An 18368-nucleotide genomic window follows, 5' to 3' on the forward strand; every position below is an offset into this window, starting at 1 on the left:
AGTTTGTAACACTAACATGGAGGGGCTATTTAATCCATTTTTTCTTTTTATAATATAGTACGCACACTCGTGTGTATTCGAGAAAGAAAAGATAATATGCTTCACTATGGTAGTACCACTACTAGGGAAAATCTTATACACAGAATCTTAGCAGCAGCGCGGCATAAAAACAGCAGCGCGGCTACGGAAAGCTCGCTACTGGTGCAAACTTAGCAGTAGCGCGTGACGCTTAAACCGCGCTGCTACAAAAATCCACCGACAGTACACAACGACATAAGTTTACCAGTAGCGCGGCGCCAGGGAGCGCGCTGCTGCTAATGCCATAGTAGCAGCGCGCTTTTTTGTCACCTCGCTGCTGCTAATTTTGAAATTGTGCACAGGGTTGGCCTGTTTAGCAGTAGCGCGTGACAGGAAAGCGCGCTGTTGCTACGCTCTTAGCAGCAGCGCGCTTTCTCTCCCGCGCTACTGCTAAGACGCAGCACCCACCACCTTTTCCACCTCCCCCTCCCCATCTCCTCTCCTCCCTTTCCCCTACCTCCCACATCCTCCCTCTCTCACTCTTCTTCTTCCTCAATACTTCTCCCCCATTACTCTCCCTCTTCTACCTATATTTCTCTCTCTTCATTACTCCTAGTTATAACTACACCACCTCCATTAATTCATCTCCTTTCTTTTTTCCTCCCCCTCTACTAGTTGAAGTTGTCTCCTCCCAAATTAGCTAGCTAGGTAGATGTAGCATTTAGTTAAGTGACCTATTTGCCCCCTAACTAGATCTTTCTTTGTCAAGAAGAGCTTTGTGCACTTTTGACCTCCCTACATCATCATCTCCACCGTGTGCTCGATCTCGAGATAGAGGTGTGATTAATATTTCATGCTTTTACAAAATGGAAATATATTTATGCATGTGTGTGTGATATTTTTATGGAAATTGTGTGTGTGACATGAGTTGACGCCAAATTGTGCATTTGAGTTGCCTATGTTTTGCCGAAATGTCGATTTATTTACGTTTCGGCGAATTCCGGGCAAACTCTAGATCTATATATGTCCTATTTTTAAGGAAGGTCATGCCGAATTTTTGTATGACTTTGATGAATGCACACATTTTTATAATCAATTTGTTTATTATTACCGTGCAGAGTTCACGATGGTCAATGGAACGATGGTGGAAAGGTGGTTGCGGTCGGCGGTGCAGGACATGAAGCAAAATAACCTGACAGAGGTTTTATGTCCGTGTCGAAAATGCAAAAGGAATAGTTTGGCTTGACCCCCATGTCGATGGTCGTGTCGAAGCGCACCTGCTCATGACTGGTTTCATGGATGGCTATACTCGGTGGATAACTGAAGATGAGGATGACGATGTTGAGGATGCCGACGGGGCAGGCAATGATGACACGGGGCAAGACAAAGAGATGATCGATAATGGCAGCGGGGAAGAGGCCGGACATGGCGGCGGAGAAGGGGCCGGACATGGCGGTGGAGAGAACGACATGGACTCCACGCAGCAGAGTTCGTCGGTACTAAGTTCAATCGTGCGGGACCCTCATGTTCAAGCATTGCTTCGCAAGGAGACGAGTACTGAGAGAGCTGCTTCTAGAGAGGAGGCTTAGCTGGAGCAACTGGTGGTAGACTCGAACACTCCATTGTATGATGGTTGCAATCCTGAGGCGACCCGCTTGAGTTTCACGCTCCAAGTGCTGAAGACGAAGGCTAAAAACAAATGGACCGACACTAGCCTCGATGAGCATCTCAAGTACCTAAAGGATGTTCTTCCTGAGGGTAATCTATGTCCTAGTAGTGTTGATGAGGCCAAGAAGATCGTGTGCCCTCTTGATCTGCCACATGTTAGATACCATGCATGCATCAACGATTGCATAATTTATCAGAAGGAGCACGTGGAAAAAACAAGTTGTCCGGTGTGCAATGCTTCTCGATACAAGAAGGCCGGGAAGAAATGTCCCCAGAAAGTGGTATGGTACTTACCGATCACTCCCCGTCTCCAGAGGTATTTTGTAGATCCCAAGGAAGCAAAGCTAATGCGCTGGCACACGGAGAGGAAGAAGCCCGACGATGGAGACGATCCGAAGCTGAGACACGTCAAGGATGGAAGCCAGTGGAGAGCGTTGAACAGCTTCTATCGGTATTTTGAATGTGATGCAAGGAACATCATGCTCGGCGCGTGTACCGATGGCATGAATCCGTTTGGCAACCAGAGCACCAACCATAGCACATGGCCCGTGTTTGTATGGATGTACAACCCCCCTGGTTGTGCATGAAATCGAAGTACATTCACATGAGCATGCTTATTCAAGGGCAGAAACAACCAGAAAATAATATTAATTTGTATCTGGGGCTACTTCAGGAGGAGTTAGACACGTTATGGAAAACACCGGCCAAGACATGGGACGCCAGCAAAGGCGAGCATTTCAACATGAGAGCCGCACTGATCATGACAGTGCACGACTATCTTGGTTACGGATATGTGGCTACAACACCTAGACGAGGTAGATCCTTTCGTGGCATTGCACAAAGAAATTATCGCAAAGAAGTATCGTGACCGGGGGGTATGCAGGACGGATGCCGAAGTTACTAGAGAGCACAACTCCACTTTCCTGCATTGGTTCAAAGAGCATATTATTGCTAATCTCCCGGAGGAGGGCTCTAAGGACGGATTGCTCATATACGCCTTAGCACATGGCCCCTCGCCCAACCTCGTAACCTATCAGGCATATGATATCAACGGATACACGTTCTACACGGAGGCCAAAGATATGGACAGTGATGAATATCAGAACTCAGGGGTGACGATGGAATGCATGACCGGCAGCGACAACGGCGCAACTGAACAATTTTATGGAAGGGTCGAGGAGATCTGGGAGCTTGACTACTCTGGACTGCACAACACGATGATGTTTCGTGTCAGATGGGCTAAGAATGTCGAGAGAGAAAGCCGGATTTTCACTACCATGACTATACCCGACGCCAAGAGCGCTACCGTGAACGCTATCGCAAAAAACGAGCCATGGGTACACGCTAAGCATGTGACACAATGCTTCTTCATAACCGACCCATGCAATCCCAGTCGTGTTGTCGTGAGGAAAGGCAAAAGAAACATCATTGGAATGGATGGAGTCGCCAACGAGGAAGACTATGATCAGTAGGCAACCCAATGAGGGAAGATGACGATGATGATGAAGTATACGTCAAAAGAAGAATCAATACTACATTACGAAAGAAAAATCGTACTCCGTGGAAAAGGCAAAGTCACAATGAGGGGCTCAATTATTCTTCGATGAACAAGAAGGGATAGAAGCTGACTCAAAAGCGAAAACGTCAGCGCTGAGGAATCGGTCAAATGATGTAATATATATATATATATATATATATATATATATATATGTTCCTATTTTGTATACACACTTAATTAGCCATTATTATGCATGGGTCCAATGATGTAATATATATATGTTCCTATTTTGTATACACACTTAGCCATTATTATGCAAGGGTCCAATGATGTAATATATATGTTCCTATTATGCTGACGAAAATAAAAAAGGGAAACTGGTTATAGCAGTAGCGCTTTAGTGAAAAAGAGCTATAGCTAGTCAAGGTAGCAGTAGCGGTTTCTGCAGAAAATCGCTATAGCTGCTCGTAATAGTAGTAGCGCGTTTCGTGTAAACGCGCTACTGCTACGTCCACTTAACCCAAAATTCTCCCTCTCCCTGCTTCATCCCGCCTCTTTTCCCCTAAATCCCCACTCTCTCTTCCCCGGCCCCGTCGCACCGCCACGCCCGCCTCCGACCTCGGCGCGCTCGCCCCCGGCCTCCGCCCCCGACCCCGGTGCGCTCGCCAAGACCTTGCCGCCCCCGACCCAGGCGCGCTCGCCCCCGGCGCCGGCGCTCGCCCCCGACCCCTCGGCCCTCGCCTCCCTCATCTGCTTCCTGCCCTCCCAACCTCGGCCGTCGTCGGGCCTGCCTCCTCGCCCTGCGCCCTCTGTAAACCACCCCCCTCTCTCTCTCTGCTAGCTAGGGTTAATTTACTTAGGTTTTAGTTATGTTAATTAGGTTATCTATTTAGTTATGAATTTAGATAGGTTTCAAAATTTGCTGAATTTATATGCAAATTTGAACTGGACATGTGATATGTGGATATGTCATGTTTTGGACATGTCATGTTTTGGTAAATGATCCGAGTTGCCTATGTTACGCCGGAATGTTGATTCATTTCCGTTCCGGTGAATTTCAGGTGCTCGATATGTCCATTTTTTTAGCAAAGGTCATGCCGAAATTTCCCGTGAATAAAGGCATGATTTGTGCTACATAGTTGGCATATCGAGTGCTGGCACATAGATTTCTTTTTTTATCTCATTTCTCATTTATTCATACTTTTAGAAATAAATGAGGGCACTTAATCATAGGAAACATATCGAACAACGAAGAAACTGGGCCTTCTGACCAAGATGCAGACGAGATGGATTATGAGGGTGAACAAGACTACCTCGACCTTTTGACTGCTAAGCAAGGTTTGCAGGTCCGCCTCGATGATGGTACTGACGCCGACACCGACGGCGCCGGCACCGATGGCGGTGCCGAGACCGGTGGGGAAGGTACCGCCGGGGAAGATACCGGCGCCCATGCTGGTACCGAAAAGAGGCATAAGAAGCAGATGATACGAAAACCTAATAAACTAGGGATTGGACGACTTGTGATCACAAAGATGGCACCTGGCAAGTTTGAGCCGTTAGAGCCAGAAGAACCTCGCAAGTGCTATGGGAACCAAGTAGGATGCATCCTACGGGAATGCGCGAGCATCAATGACGATGACTTAAGGGGTAAAGAACATTTGACGCAGTTGCTCCTAACGAAGTTGCACAAGAGATTCAAGTTCCCTGATCGGGATGATAACATAGAACAACCGTGGGATGATCCGAAGATGAAAAAGATTAACAATCACGCCATGGGCATATTCAACAATGATTTGGCCTCCTGGAAATCGAGGGTGAAACGAGCTATTGAGGCTGAGGAACCCCTGTCCAAGATTCTGGAGGAAAATCCGACACTTACGGAAGAGGAGTTCGAAAAGTTCAAGGACACTTGCGCTACCGAGGACGCCAAGGCTAAGGCTGCGAAATTCAAGAGCCTTCAGCAAAGGAACACGGGGAAGCATCGCCTCGGAAGCCGTGGCTACCTCGGTAAAAGGCCCATATGGGATAAGGAGGACACGGAACGTGAAGCCGCGGGTCTCCCAGACCCCTTCGCGAAGTTCACCAACCCCTTGGAGCATGACTTCATCAGGGCCCGCTACAAGTGGGACAAGGAGAAAAAGGTTTTTTACACGGACAAGATCACGAGGAAATTGATTAGACTACTGGAGAAGCAACACCAGCTTGCAGCCGAAAACCCTACTTCTCCGATGAGGCCCAAGTGGGACACCCCTCTCAACCGGGCCTTGAATGAACTTAAGGGACTCCCTTTGGGCCAGCGGCCGCAATATGGTCGTGTGCACGGCGCTGGAGATGGCGCCACGTGGAAGGTGTTTTACAACGAGGGCCCGGAGGCCAAGAAGCAGAAAAAGAAGTTTAGTCAGGCGGACATCGACGTGAAGGTGAAGCTTGCGGTCGAGAAAAAAGCAGCTGAGGACGCGAAAAAAGCAGCTGAGGACAAATATGAGTTGCTACAGCAGGCAGTCAATGCAGCTGTAACTGCCTGTAGAAATGATTTTGCTACTAGCTTGGTTCCAGTTATCATCAACTGGACGAAGGAAAATCCAGACAAGACGGTACATGATTTCCCGTTGCCCAGTTTCGTCGGGAGCAACTCCATGAACAACAACACCATCGCACCATCACTTGCTCACGCAACTGGGCCTCCTCTCGCAGCCGCTCCCGCTCATAGCAGCCCGTCCTCAGTCTCTGGCGCGCTTGGTGGGCCTTCGTCTTTGGTTGAGCTCGACGCCGTCACGGTAATTACATGTCACACCAACATATATATATATATATATATATAATATTCCATTTTTGTTGCCTTTCGGATGTTTTACGCCACAGACATATGTGTTTGCAGGCGAAAGAAACCCCGTGCACCATACTCTACTTGATCAAAGGCCAGAAGGTGGACGTGGGAAAGGGGATGATAATGGACCCCTTGCAACCCACGTTCCACAACCAGCCGATCCCTGCTGGGCACTTCAGGGTTAGCTTGTCCAGTGTGAAATCGGGGCACGAGGATTTGCCTCCTCTAGTACAGCATGTGGGAGCGGACGACGAGACCCCGCCGCGGATTGGAAGCTGCAAGGGTTGGGTGCTGCTATGGCCGAAGAATCTTATTCGTCTGGAGCCGGCCGAGAGCACACCAATAACCACACATCAACAAGCATGTGCGGAGACCACCACCCCGCCTATGCAATTACCAGCTCCTGTAGTGCCGGGTGAGAGCGGCGGACGACATGATGAAGGGGGTGCAATAGTGCTGGCTGATGTAATTTGTACTGTAGAACAGAGAATGGATGATGAGACGGAGGTCGACCCTATGGATTTCCTCAATACAAACGCGTATGACTGTGACATAGAATTGATGAGTCAACCATATGACGAATCGGGCTATCAGCTTGCTAATGAGGATATGGATGATATGCCCGGGCAGGAAGGTCGTAGCAGGGATTGCAAAAAGTCTCTCTTCATGAAATCCTCACAGGACACGCCTGAAGATGCCGCCTCAACACAGGCTCAACTATCCCAGCGCGAGGGTCGTACAGTACTTAGCCCGGGAACACTGGGGCAGGGGTTAAGGAAGGGTCTAGAAGGTGTGCCCAAGAAAAAGGAGAGAAAGAGATCGGGGAAGATAGCTGCCTCCAAACAAGCCAGAGCACATAGCATCCAAACGATGCATTCTGAAGAGCGTGTACCCGTGAAAGGTGCGGCCATGTTCCATCTCACGGGCGAGCCGATGCTACCGCCGAAACCGCTGGAGGCACTATCAGGGGATCTCAGGAGACTGCACGAGCATGTGCTGTCGACTGAGAAAAGCCTACTAGCCTCAAAGGATCTAGGATATCCGACATACGCGGCTCGTGTGCCTGAGGGGAAGTGCTACGTCGAGACACGGCCCGCGGAGGTGTTCTTCCTGCGGTTTGACCATATCTTTGAGATGTTTCTGACAAGGCGGCTCGATTTTACAATCATCCGCCTTTTTGCGCTACATATGAGCTCTGTCATGAACAGTGAAGAAGTCTCGCAAATCTGTGTGGCGGATCCGTACTACATGCACGAGTCTTTCTTGAGTCTCGACGACTTTGAGCGTGAAACTGCTAGGGACTACCTCCAAAACTTCATGGTACAGAATAAGGACCGGTAAATTGTCCTCGTGCCTTATCATCCAAAGTAAGTCAGTTTCGAACAACCCTTTCATACATTTCAATCATTCCTTCTCTTTCTATGGGGAATAATTTGAGGTGTCTTTTCCCCGCAGCAACGGGCGCGCCGTCCTTATCGTTCTTTATTCGCAAGTCTCCCACGCCGTGTATTTTGACCCTTCCAGAGACTACGAGAAAAAAGACTACACCCACATAATGAATATTCTAGATGATGCTCTCTAAGGCTTCAGCTTTAGAGGTGGCCACATGCAGGTCAGGAAACAAAGGAACAAGAAGATGGGTTTCGCGCATAAAACTAACTTCTCCTGCATCCAAGTCCCGAAACCAAGCAAGAAGGATGGATTGTACATCCTCCATCTCATGATTCAGTTCAACACAGATCACCAAAAGCTTCGCATGAGAAGCAGAAATGATGATCATATCCACAAGTGGCTAGAATCTCATGGAGAAGCGGATTATAAACTTAGAGATGACTTCTTTCGCATCCAAAGTGACATTGCGACGATCATCATGAAAGAAGTCGTCGATGAGAAGGGGATGTTCCACCATGGCCCTATATCGCGAGCTGACGTCCGAACTCGCATAGGCATGCAACGTCTAGACCTCACGCCGTTCAAGAAGCTAGGGTCCATCCTCGATGATATGGAAGGATGGAACATCTAGTGATTTATGATGCCGATGATGATGATATGTGTCGGTTGAACTTGTATACTATTTGTAGCGATGCAACTTTGTGATGTCCACGATCCCTGCCGAACTTGCGTAACGCTACTTTGTTAGTTTGCGTACGATGACCTGCGTACCTCTAGTTAATTAATTTGTGTATTGTATGTTGCATCTAGTTGCTAACCCTTTCTTTTTCGGTGTTCTCTAGTATATTTTGTTGCATATATATGATTGTACATCCTCTTCATGAACATGCATCTCTAACAGGTACCTAGTTTCTTGATGGCGAGATGGAACTGCTATGTCGTGTACAAAGGGAAGGTTCCGGGGATGTACAACGAGTGGCATGAGTGTCAGGCGCAAGTGAATGGGTTCTCGGACGCCAGCCATAAAGGCTTCAAAAGCAGAAAAGAAGGAGAAGCTAGTTACTTGAGGTTCACGCTAGCGCGAGAGAGGACTCGTAACCGCCATCTCATGTACTGCATAGTTCCGCTCTCACTCATAGTGATAGCTCTTCTCGCGTATACCTTTGTTTAGATGGATGACGTTGTAGTTGCAAGTATTCGAGACTTGCATGTATCGCTATTTTCGAGATGATGACAAGATACCACTTTGTGTTGGATGATGATTATGAGGAGACTATTTGTATGTATATGCTATGATTACATTTGTGGTCTCGCAGGCATTTGTATGTGTATCATGATGACATTTGATGTGCTAAAGATTCTTCTATAAAGCCTGTTCAAATACAAAACAAATATGCCAAAAAAACAAAAAACTACTAAAATTAGCAGTAGCGAGTGGAGAAAAGTTAACAGTAGCGCGGTTGTAGCAGTAGTGCGCACAGGGGAAGCGCGCTATAGCTATTAGCAGCAGCGAGGTTCCTTTAAGCGCACTGCTGCAACACTTGTGTAGCAGTAGCGCGGGTGGACCAGCGCTACTGCTATACGTTAGCTGTAGCGCCTTATTAGTAGCGCCGGCCCCCGTGCTACTAAAAGGCCGAAAACCCGCGCTGCTGCTAGGCTTTTCCCTAGTAGTGTACCCACCATGAGAGACATAGAAGCATCTATTGGCCATGGTTATCCCGTTGGTCAAAAGACAAGCTCTCATCCATCAAAGTAGTGGTTTTAGCTTGAAAAATGATCATAGTGACATATATTAAAAATATATATAACTATGAAATGCAATTACTTCTCTTGATATAGACATAAGGCTGTATTCTATGTACAAATTGCATGTAAGCTTGATATAACTATCAACAATGCAGTGGGGAGTAATCTGTTGACCTATTGTAGTGGTTTAAAGAAGATAGTGTACACATATATCAAGGGGAGTAATTGCACCACATGTTGCAATCCAGTGTTGTGTGATTTGTAAGGTTGCATTATATGTACAAATTTAGCATCAAATTCCAAGGCTTGCTAACCTCATAGGATGCACTTAATTTCTGTGTTTCTCATAGGCTTTGAGTTTTTTTTTTCAAGCCGGGTTTGGTGAATATAACAAAACATATTATCATAGTTCACCATAAAGGGAAAAATCAGGATTGCACTTGTCTCTCAAGGTGACTCGGGTGGCACGTCTAGGCCACCGGCACGAGAGCCTCCTTTCCCGTATCTCCTTCTCTTGTCGCCGCCATTGTGCCACCTTTATGGATTGAGATTACGACCTAGAGGGGAGGGGTGAATAGGTCTCCACAAAATTTACTATTTTACGGTAGCAATTTTGGTTTTACGAATAAATAAGTTTTCATAAATGAAACTACATTGAGTACGCCCTATACAATGATATAATATAACAACAAGGTAAATAACACAAGCAAAAGAAGTCGTATAGGAATAAACGGGGTATGCGGAGAGAAGAGATGTGTCCCAATGTTCACTTCCTTGGAGTGAAGCGGGTCACTGTTTGAGAGGTACCAAAGGTTTCCCGATGGCACAAAGGCTCACCTTCATCCCTTTAAGCCTCCATTGCAAAGTAGGAGCTCAATCACTAATGGACGACCTTGGAATGGCTTCCAAACCTTCACAAATTAGAAGGAATCCAAAAACTTGGATCCTCATTAGTGACTCCTACGTCCTAGGGGTCTTCGACCTCCAAGAGTGTAACAAGATTGATGGATAAAGCTTGAAGCTTCCTCAACTCATGAAAGTGATTGGTCAAAGGATAGGGGAATCTTGGAGCTTGGCTAGGGTTAGCTCCTTCCTCAAATATCTCACCAAACTCTCCAAGAATAAATGGATTTGAGCTTGGGAGAGGTGGGGATGAAATATCTAAGGTTTGTAATAAGAGGCTGAAAGTGGTCAACCCTATCCCAAAGTGGTATGGTGTCATTTATAAGTAGAGGAGAACTATCTGTTTTTTGGACTGAACTACAAGCAAGGACGGTCCGACCATGTAAATGACTCATCATCAAACATGTCAAAGCCAGTGCACAGCGGGCTCGAATCTTAGCCTTGCACGGATCGACCCAAAAGCTAAATGGTATGACTCGAGATCGAACGACCCCGGGCAGTACTAAACAACATGCATGGATGGTCCGACCTGTTAATCACCCCACGACTTGACTTGGTCGCTACTCCAGACCTAGATGGTTCAGCTAACTGGCCCTGATTTATGACTCGAGGCTGATCGGCCTGGATGAAATTCCTGGACTCCGATGTGAGGTTGAGTGACCCTGAACACGCCTGACTACTTTTCACGGACAATCTAGTAGGAGCTTTGCCTACGCCAGCCCAAAGTGCTCAGTCGTACGAACCGTCCTAAATGGTTCGGATATATAGTCCGGTCTCCTAAAAGCAGCATTTTGATAAGTTTTAAGAAAATAAGAATTTCGGCCTACGACATTGGTCTCTTTGGTGGATTGGTAGGCTGCATGTTTATACCATGATATGAGCAAGCACTTTGCTAACCACAATCCTAGCTCTCTGGTTATAACTCAAGAACCAAAAATAAAGGCTACAAAAAAACAACCCTCATAGTCCTATTCAGTATTTTCACTTTTGGTGGGTCATTGATGCTTGACGACCTTCATACATGGAACTAAAATCTGCACATAGATTTATCAGTCTCAATATTCCCTTTAATTTCTCATCATAAATGCCAGAACATAGTTAAGAGCCCAGGTGCGTTTTCACACCAGGGCAAACCCCACGTCATTGGCGACACTGGGACTTCCCACAGATAGAGGGCATGGCAGGCCTTAGAGGGTTGGGTTCCAAGTGGGGCGGAGCTGGTATGAGTATCAGTCCACTGTGTTGCTTCTAGCCGGTGTCGAGGGGCAGCCAGTGAAGGTTGTCGCTCCTCCAGCACCCCCATCGTATAGCAGTACTTGCGATTTTGATCAGGGTGGCAGCGAGCCTATTTCCCTAGTCATTCCTTGTGGCAGCATGTGGACTCATGGCGATAAGGTGCCGAATTTTCTATCCAACACGTAATGCATCGGCAGCACCCATTAACAACTTTCACCAGTGGTGCTTTACATTCAGTAGCATCGCGTCAATCTGGTGATGGAGCCTGCGACATGTAGATCCCTGCGCTGATAAGAACATATTTCAGTGAAACTATTCATATTTCTCTCATGGGGCAATGGGTGTTGAGCAAGTGCGCACCCACTTCCTCACCCCCAGTCTACGCCAACACTAAGTGGATGGGCCCACTGCGGCACCACGCAGCTCACCTCCTTTTTTCTTCATTTATTTTCCCTTTTTTCTTTCATTTTTGCATTATTTACTTATTTTCCCATTTAACGATCATTTCTCATAAATTCAAGAATATTTATTAGAAAATTTGGACTTTTTATAAAACTAAATCTCTTGATATTGTGGACATTTTAAATATTAGTAACATTCTTAAAACTCATGAACATTTTTCTAAATTGGTAAATGTTTTTAAATCCATTTTTTTTTTTGAAATTCAGTAACATTTTTCTGGATTCGTGGAAAAATTGAAAATCTGAAATATTTTTCAAAATTTCTACATAAGACGGTTATGTGACCAAAATAAACCCTAGCTCGTAACTGCTACCAAACCCGTCGGTCGAATATCTCATAGCAGTAGCAAGTTATGTGACCAAAATGAATAAAAAAAACTAGGAGGTCTCGGCTCGTCATAGCTATACCTCGCTCATAGTAAGACCGAAACCTGCCCCTATTGGGTCAGCCCAGTAGTAGGTTTGTGCATTTTCTCACTATTTCGATCTAATTTCACTTTTTCTCAACTTTTTATTTATCTTCTTTTTTTACTTTTAATTTTTTTCTCAAATGAATACATATATTCCACAAAGAATTACTTATTTTTGAAAAAAATGTTTAGGCAGTGTTAAAAACATGTTTGTGCAACTTTTAAAAAATGTTGATTGCTTTTGAAAAAAAATGTTTCAATGCATATTTGAAAGATGATTAAAACATATTCAAAAACATACAAAAGCATATCTTTGAAAAATAGGTTAAACATGTATTTGCAAAATGTTAAACGAACATAGAATACTTTTTTTGGATGTATACAAAATTATAGGTGTGTATAAAAATAGGAGACATGAAACATGTATCTGAAAAAAAAACATTAACCATTTCATTTAAAAAATGTTTGTACTCCTATGGGGTGCCCCCCTCCCCCGTATATAAAGGAGTGGAGCAGGGGAGGGCTGGCCCTCTCTATGGCGCGCTGATGACCCACAAGTATAGGGGATTTATCGTAGTCCTTTCGATAAGTAGAGTGTCGAACCCAACGAGGAGCAAAAGGAAATGAACAATAGTTTTCAGTAAGGTATTCTCTGCAAGCACTGAAATTATCGGTAACAAATAGTTTTGTGATAAGGTAATTTGCAACGGGTAACAAGTAATAAAAGTAAATAAGGTACAACAAGATGGCACAATCCTTTTTGTAGCAAAAGACAAGCCTGGACAAACTCTTATATAAAGGAAAACGCTCCCGAGGACACATGAGAATTATCGTCAAGCTAGTTTTCATCACGCTCATATGATTAGCGTTCAGTACTTTGATAATTTGATATGTGGGTGGACCGGTGCTTGGGTACTGCCCTTCCTTGGACAAGCATCCCATTTATGATTAACCCCTCTCGCAAGCATCCGCAACTATAAAAGAAGTATTAAGGTAAACCTAACCATAGCATGAAACATATGGATCCAAATCAGCCTCTTACGAAGCAACGCATAAACTAGGGTTTAAGCTTCTGTCACTCTAGCAACCCATCATCTACTTATTACTTCCCAATGCCTTTCCCTACGCCCAAACAATGGTGAAGTGTCATGTAGTCGACGTTCACATGACACCACTAGAGGAGAGACAACATACATCTCATTAAAATATCGAACGAATACCAAATTCACATGACTACTTATAGCAAGACTTCTCCCATATCCTCGGGAACAAATGTAACTACTCAAAAATCATATTCATGTTCATAATTAGAGGGGTATTAATATGCATAAAGGATCTGAACATATGATCTTCCATCGAATAAACCAACCAGCATCAACTACAAAGAGTAATCAACACTACTAGCAACCCACAGGTACCAATCTGAGGTTTTGAGACAAAGATTGGATACAAGAGATGAACTAGGATTTGAGATGAGATGGTGCTGGTGAAGATGTTGATGGAGATTGACCCCCTCCCGATGAGAGGATCGATGGTGATGACGATGGTGATGATTTCCCCCTCCCGGAGGGATGTTTCCCCGACAGAACAGCTTCGCCGGAGCCCTAGATTGGTTCCGCCTCGTGGCTGCGGAGTTTCGTCCCGTAAGCTTGCTTATGATTTTTTTTGGACGAAAGACTTCATATAGTAGAAGATGGGCACCGGAGGCCTGCCCGAGGGCCCACGAGACAGGGGCGCGCCCCCACCCTCGTGGATGGTGGGTGGCCCCCCTCTGGTGCTTCCTTCGCCCAATATTTTTTATATATTATGAAACTGACTTCCGTGGAGTTTCAGGAGTTTTGGAGTTGTGCAGAATAGGTCTCTAATATTTGCTCCTTTTCCAGCCCAGAATTCCAGCTACCGGCATTCTTCCTCTTCATGTAAACCTTGTAAAATGAGAGAGAATAGGCATAAGTATTGTGACATAATGCGTAATAACAGCCCATAATGCAATAAATATCGATATAAAAGCATGATGCAAAATGGACGTATCAACTCCCCCAAGCTTAGACCTCGCTTGTCCTCAATCGGAATCCGATATCGAAAAATATGTCCACATGTTTAGAGATAGAGGTGTCGACAAAATAAAATACGGACATGAGGGCATCATGATCATTTGTATAACAGCAACATATATATGTATATTGTCATATGCTTTCTTATGCTAAAGTAACAATTCATTCACAATTTGAAGTATGAATCAGAAACTTCATTGAAAACTAACAAACTATAATCTCAGTCATTGAAGCATTTGCAATTTATCATAACATCGGAAAGAGTCAATATAAGAGCTTTTCAGCAAGTCCACATACTCAACTATCATTTAGTCTTTCGCAGTTGCTAACACTCATGCAATATTTACGGGTATGAAGTTTTAGTCGGACACAGAGAAAGATAGGGGCTTATAGTTTTGCCTCCCAACCTTTTACCTCAAGGGTAATGTCAACAATAATATTTCATGAAAACTCACATCCAATTAGCTATATATATCAGGATCTTTCCAACACATTGTGCTTGCCAAAGGATAAAATGTAAAAAGGAAAGGTGAAGATCACCATGACTCTTGTATGAAGTATAAGACAAGAATAAAAGATAGGCCCTTCGCAGAGGGAAGCAGAGGTTGTCATGTGCTTTTATGGTTGGATGCATAAAATCTTAATGTGAAAGAACGTCACTTTATATTGCCACTTGTGATATGGACCTTTATTATGCAGTCCGTCGCTTTTATTTCTTCCACATCATAAGATCGTATAAAGCTTATTTTCTCCACACCAATAAATCATACATATTTAGAGAGCAATTTTTATTGCTTGCAACAATGACAACTTACTTGAAGGATCTTACTCAATCCATAGGTAGATATGATGGACTCTAATGGCAAAACTGGGTTTAAGGATATTTGGAAGCACAAGTAGTATCTCTACTTGGTGCAAAGAATTTGGCTAGCATGAGAGGGAAAGGCAAGCTCAACATGTTGGATGATCCATGAGAATATAATTTATTTCGGATGTAAGAAAACATAACCCATTACGTTGTCTTCCTTGTCCAACATCAACTTTTTAGCATGTCATATTTTAATGAGTGCTCACAATCATAAAAGATGTCCAAGATAGTATATTTATATGTGAGAACCTCTCTTTCTTTATTACTTCCTATTAATTGCAACGATGACCAAAACTATGTTTGTCAACTCTCAACAACTTTTATTCATCATACTCTTTATATGTGAAGTCATTACTCTCCATAAGATCCATATGATCTATTTAATTCTTTTTATTCTTTCTCTCTTTTATTCCCTCAAGATCATAGCCAGATAATCAAGCCCTTGACTCAATACTAATCTTTATTATATATAGCTCACGGACTCGATTACATAGAAGGATCATAAAGCAAAACTCAGAACTAGATCATACTAAAACTTTATTTTACTAGATCAAGATATTACCAAAAGGACCGAACTAAGAAAAAACGGTAAAGATAAAAGTGTGATGGTGATACGATACCGGGGCACCTCCCCCAAGCTTGGCAGTTGCCAAGGGGAGTGCCCATACCTGTGTGTTTATGTCTCCTTCCCCGGAGGTGGTGATGATGGAGTTATTGATGATGTAGGCTTGTCGTCCATCTTCCAAGGCATAGGCTCACCATCAGGATGATCGAGTCTCCGGGATCCTCGAATCTGCAGCCAAACTCATCCTCTTGAATCTATATTCATACTCACAGTTTTGGTTTTGCAGGTCATAGATCTGGGCTTGGAGATGCTCGATTTTCTCGTGAAGCTTGAAGATGGTCTCCCCGATGTTCCTGGCATCTAGCTTGGTGTTGTTGGTGAACTCCGTGATCATTATGTGGTTGGCGTCGAGTCCACGTTCCACTGTCTCCTGGCACTTGAAAACTTGTTGCTCCACTGCTTCGAGTCTTGTCTTCACGCTTCCGGTCCTCCTTGTTCCCTCAACATCGCGGATGTGCAGCAACCCCTCACGCATCTCAATGGTTTGAGGATGTTGCAGCACTTCCGCGAGGTAGGGGTTGATGACCTTCTCGAAGAACTTGTCCTTGGAGGTGCTTGGAGACGTCATATTGATCTAGATATGTCAGAAAAACAGCTCGAAACAAAAACAGAGGATATTTGCGTGGTACGATAGTCAAAACCTCCGAGAGATTATATAATGAATTTTTACCGACCAAAAGAAGTATCGTGCAAGAAAACGGAGTCTAGAGAGCGCACGAGGTGCCCACGAGGCAGGGGGCACGCCCAGGGGGTAGGGCGCGCCCTCCACCCTCGTGGAAGCCTTGTGTCCTTTTCGGACTGCTTCTTATTTTCCTATTTTCTTAAATATTCCAAAACAGAGAAAAATTGCTATTAGAACTGTTTTGGAGTTGGTTTACTTACCGTACCACATACCTATTCCTTTTCGGAGTCTGAAACATTTTGGAAAGTGTCCTTTATGTATTACTCCGGGGTTACGGTTTCAATAACATTAGTTTCAACATTTATAGGATTATGTGAGATATAATGTTTGATTCTTTGATCGTTCACCACCCTCGGATTTGTGCCTTCGAAGTTGTTGATTTTTATGGCACCGGAACGATAGACCTCCTCGATAACGTAAGGCCCTTCCCATTTAGAGAGGAGTTTGCCTGCAAAAAATCTTAAACGAGAGTTGTATAGCAAAACATAATCACCTACATTAAACTCATGCTTTGTATCCTTTTGTCATGCCATCTTTTAACTTTTTCTTTAAACAGTTTGGCATTCTCATAGGCCTGGGTTCTCCATTCATCAAGTGAGCTTATGTCAAATAACCTCTTCTCACCGGAAAGTTTGAAGTCATAGTTGAGCTCTTTAATGGCCCAATATGCCTTATGTTCTAGTTCGAGAGGTAAGTGACATGCTTTTCCATTATCCATTTTATACGGAGACATACCCATAGGATTTTTATATGCAGTTCTATAAGCCCATAATGCATCATCAAGTTTCTTGGACCAATTCTTTCTAGATCTATTAACAGTCTTTTGCAAAATTAATTTAAGCTCTCTATTACTCAATTCTACTTGACCACTAGACTGTGGATGATATGGAGATGCAATTCTATGATTAACATCATACTTAGCAAGCATTTTACGAAAAGCACCATGAATAAAATGTGAACCACCATCAGTCATTAAGTATCTAGGGACTCCGAACCTTGAAAAAATAACTTCTTTAAGCATCTTGATAGAGGTGTTATGATCAGCACTACTAGTTGGAATAGCTTCTACCCACTTAGTAACGTAATCAACAGCAACTAAAATATGTGTATATCCATTAGAGGAAGGAAACGGTCCCATATAATCAAAGCCCCAAACATCAAATGGTTCAATTACAAGTGAATAATTCATAGGCATTTCTTGACGTCTACTAATATTACCAATTCTTTGACATTCATCACAAGACAAGACAAACTTACGGGCATCCTTGAAGAGAGTAGGCCAATAAAAACCGGATTGTAATACCTTATGTGCAGTTCTATCTCCAGCATGGTGTCCTCCATAAGCTTCGGAGTGACACTTGCATAGGATCTATTCCTGTTCATGCTCAGGTACACAACGTCTAATAACCCCATCTACTCCTTCTTTATAAAGGTGTGGGTCATCCCAGAAGTAATGTCTTAAATCATAGATTTTCTTTCTTTCTTTTGCTGGTATGTGAAACTAGGTGGTATAAATTTAGCAAAAATGTAATTAGCATAATCAGCATACCATGGAGCAGTACGAGAAGCATTTATGACGGCTAATTGTTCATCAGGAAAACTATCATCAATAGGTAGTGGGTTATCAAGAACATTCTCTATTCTAGACAAGTTGTCTGCAATGGGGTTCTCAGCTCCCTTTCTATCAATAATATGCAAATCAAATTCTTGTAGTAGGAGAACCCATCTAATAAGTCTAGGTTTGGCATCTTTCTTTTCCATAAGATATTTAATAGAGCATGATCAGTGTGAACAGTTACCTTAGAATCAACAATATAAGGTCTGAACTTATGACAAGCAAATACAACTGCTAAAAATTCCTTTTCAGTAGTAGCATAATTTCTCTGGGCACTGTCTAGAGTTTTACGAGCATATTGGATAACATTTAATTTCTTATCAACTCCTTGTCCTAGAACAACACCTACAGCATAATCACTAGCA

This window comes from Triticum urartu, chromosome 2A (genome assembly GCF_056163025.1).
Source record: "Triticum urartu cultivar PI428250 chromosome 2A, HENAU_Tu73, whole genome shotgun sequence".
Lineage (NCBI taxonomy): Eukaryota > Viridiplantae > Streptophyta > Magnoliopsida > Poales > Poaceae > Triticum > Triticum urartu.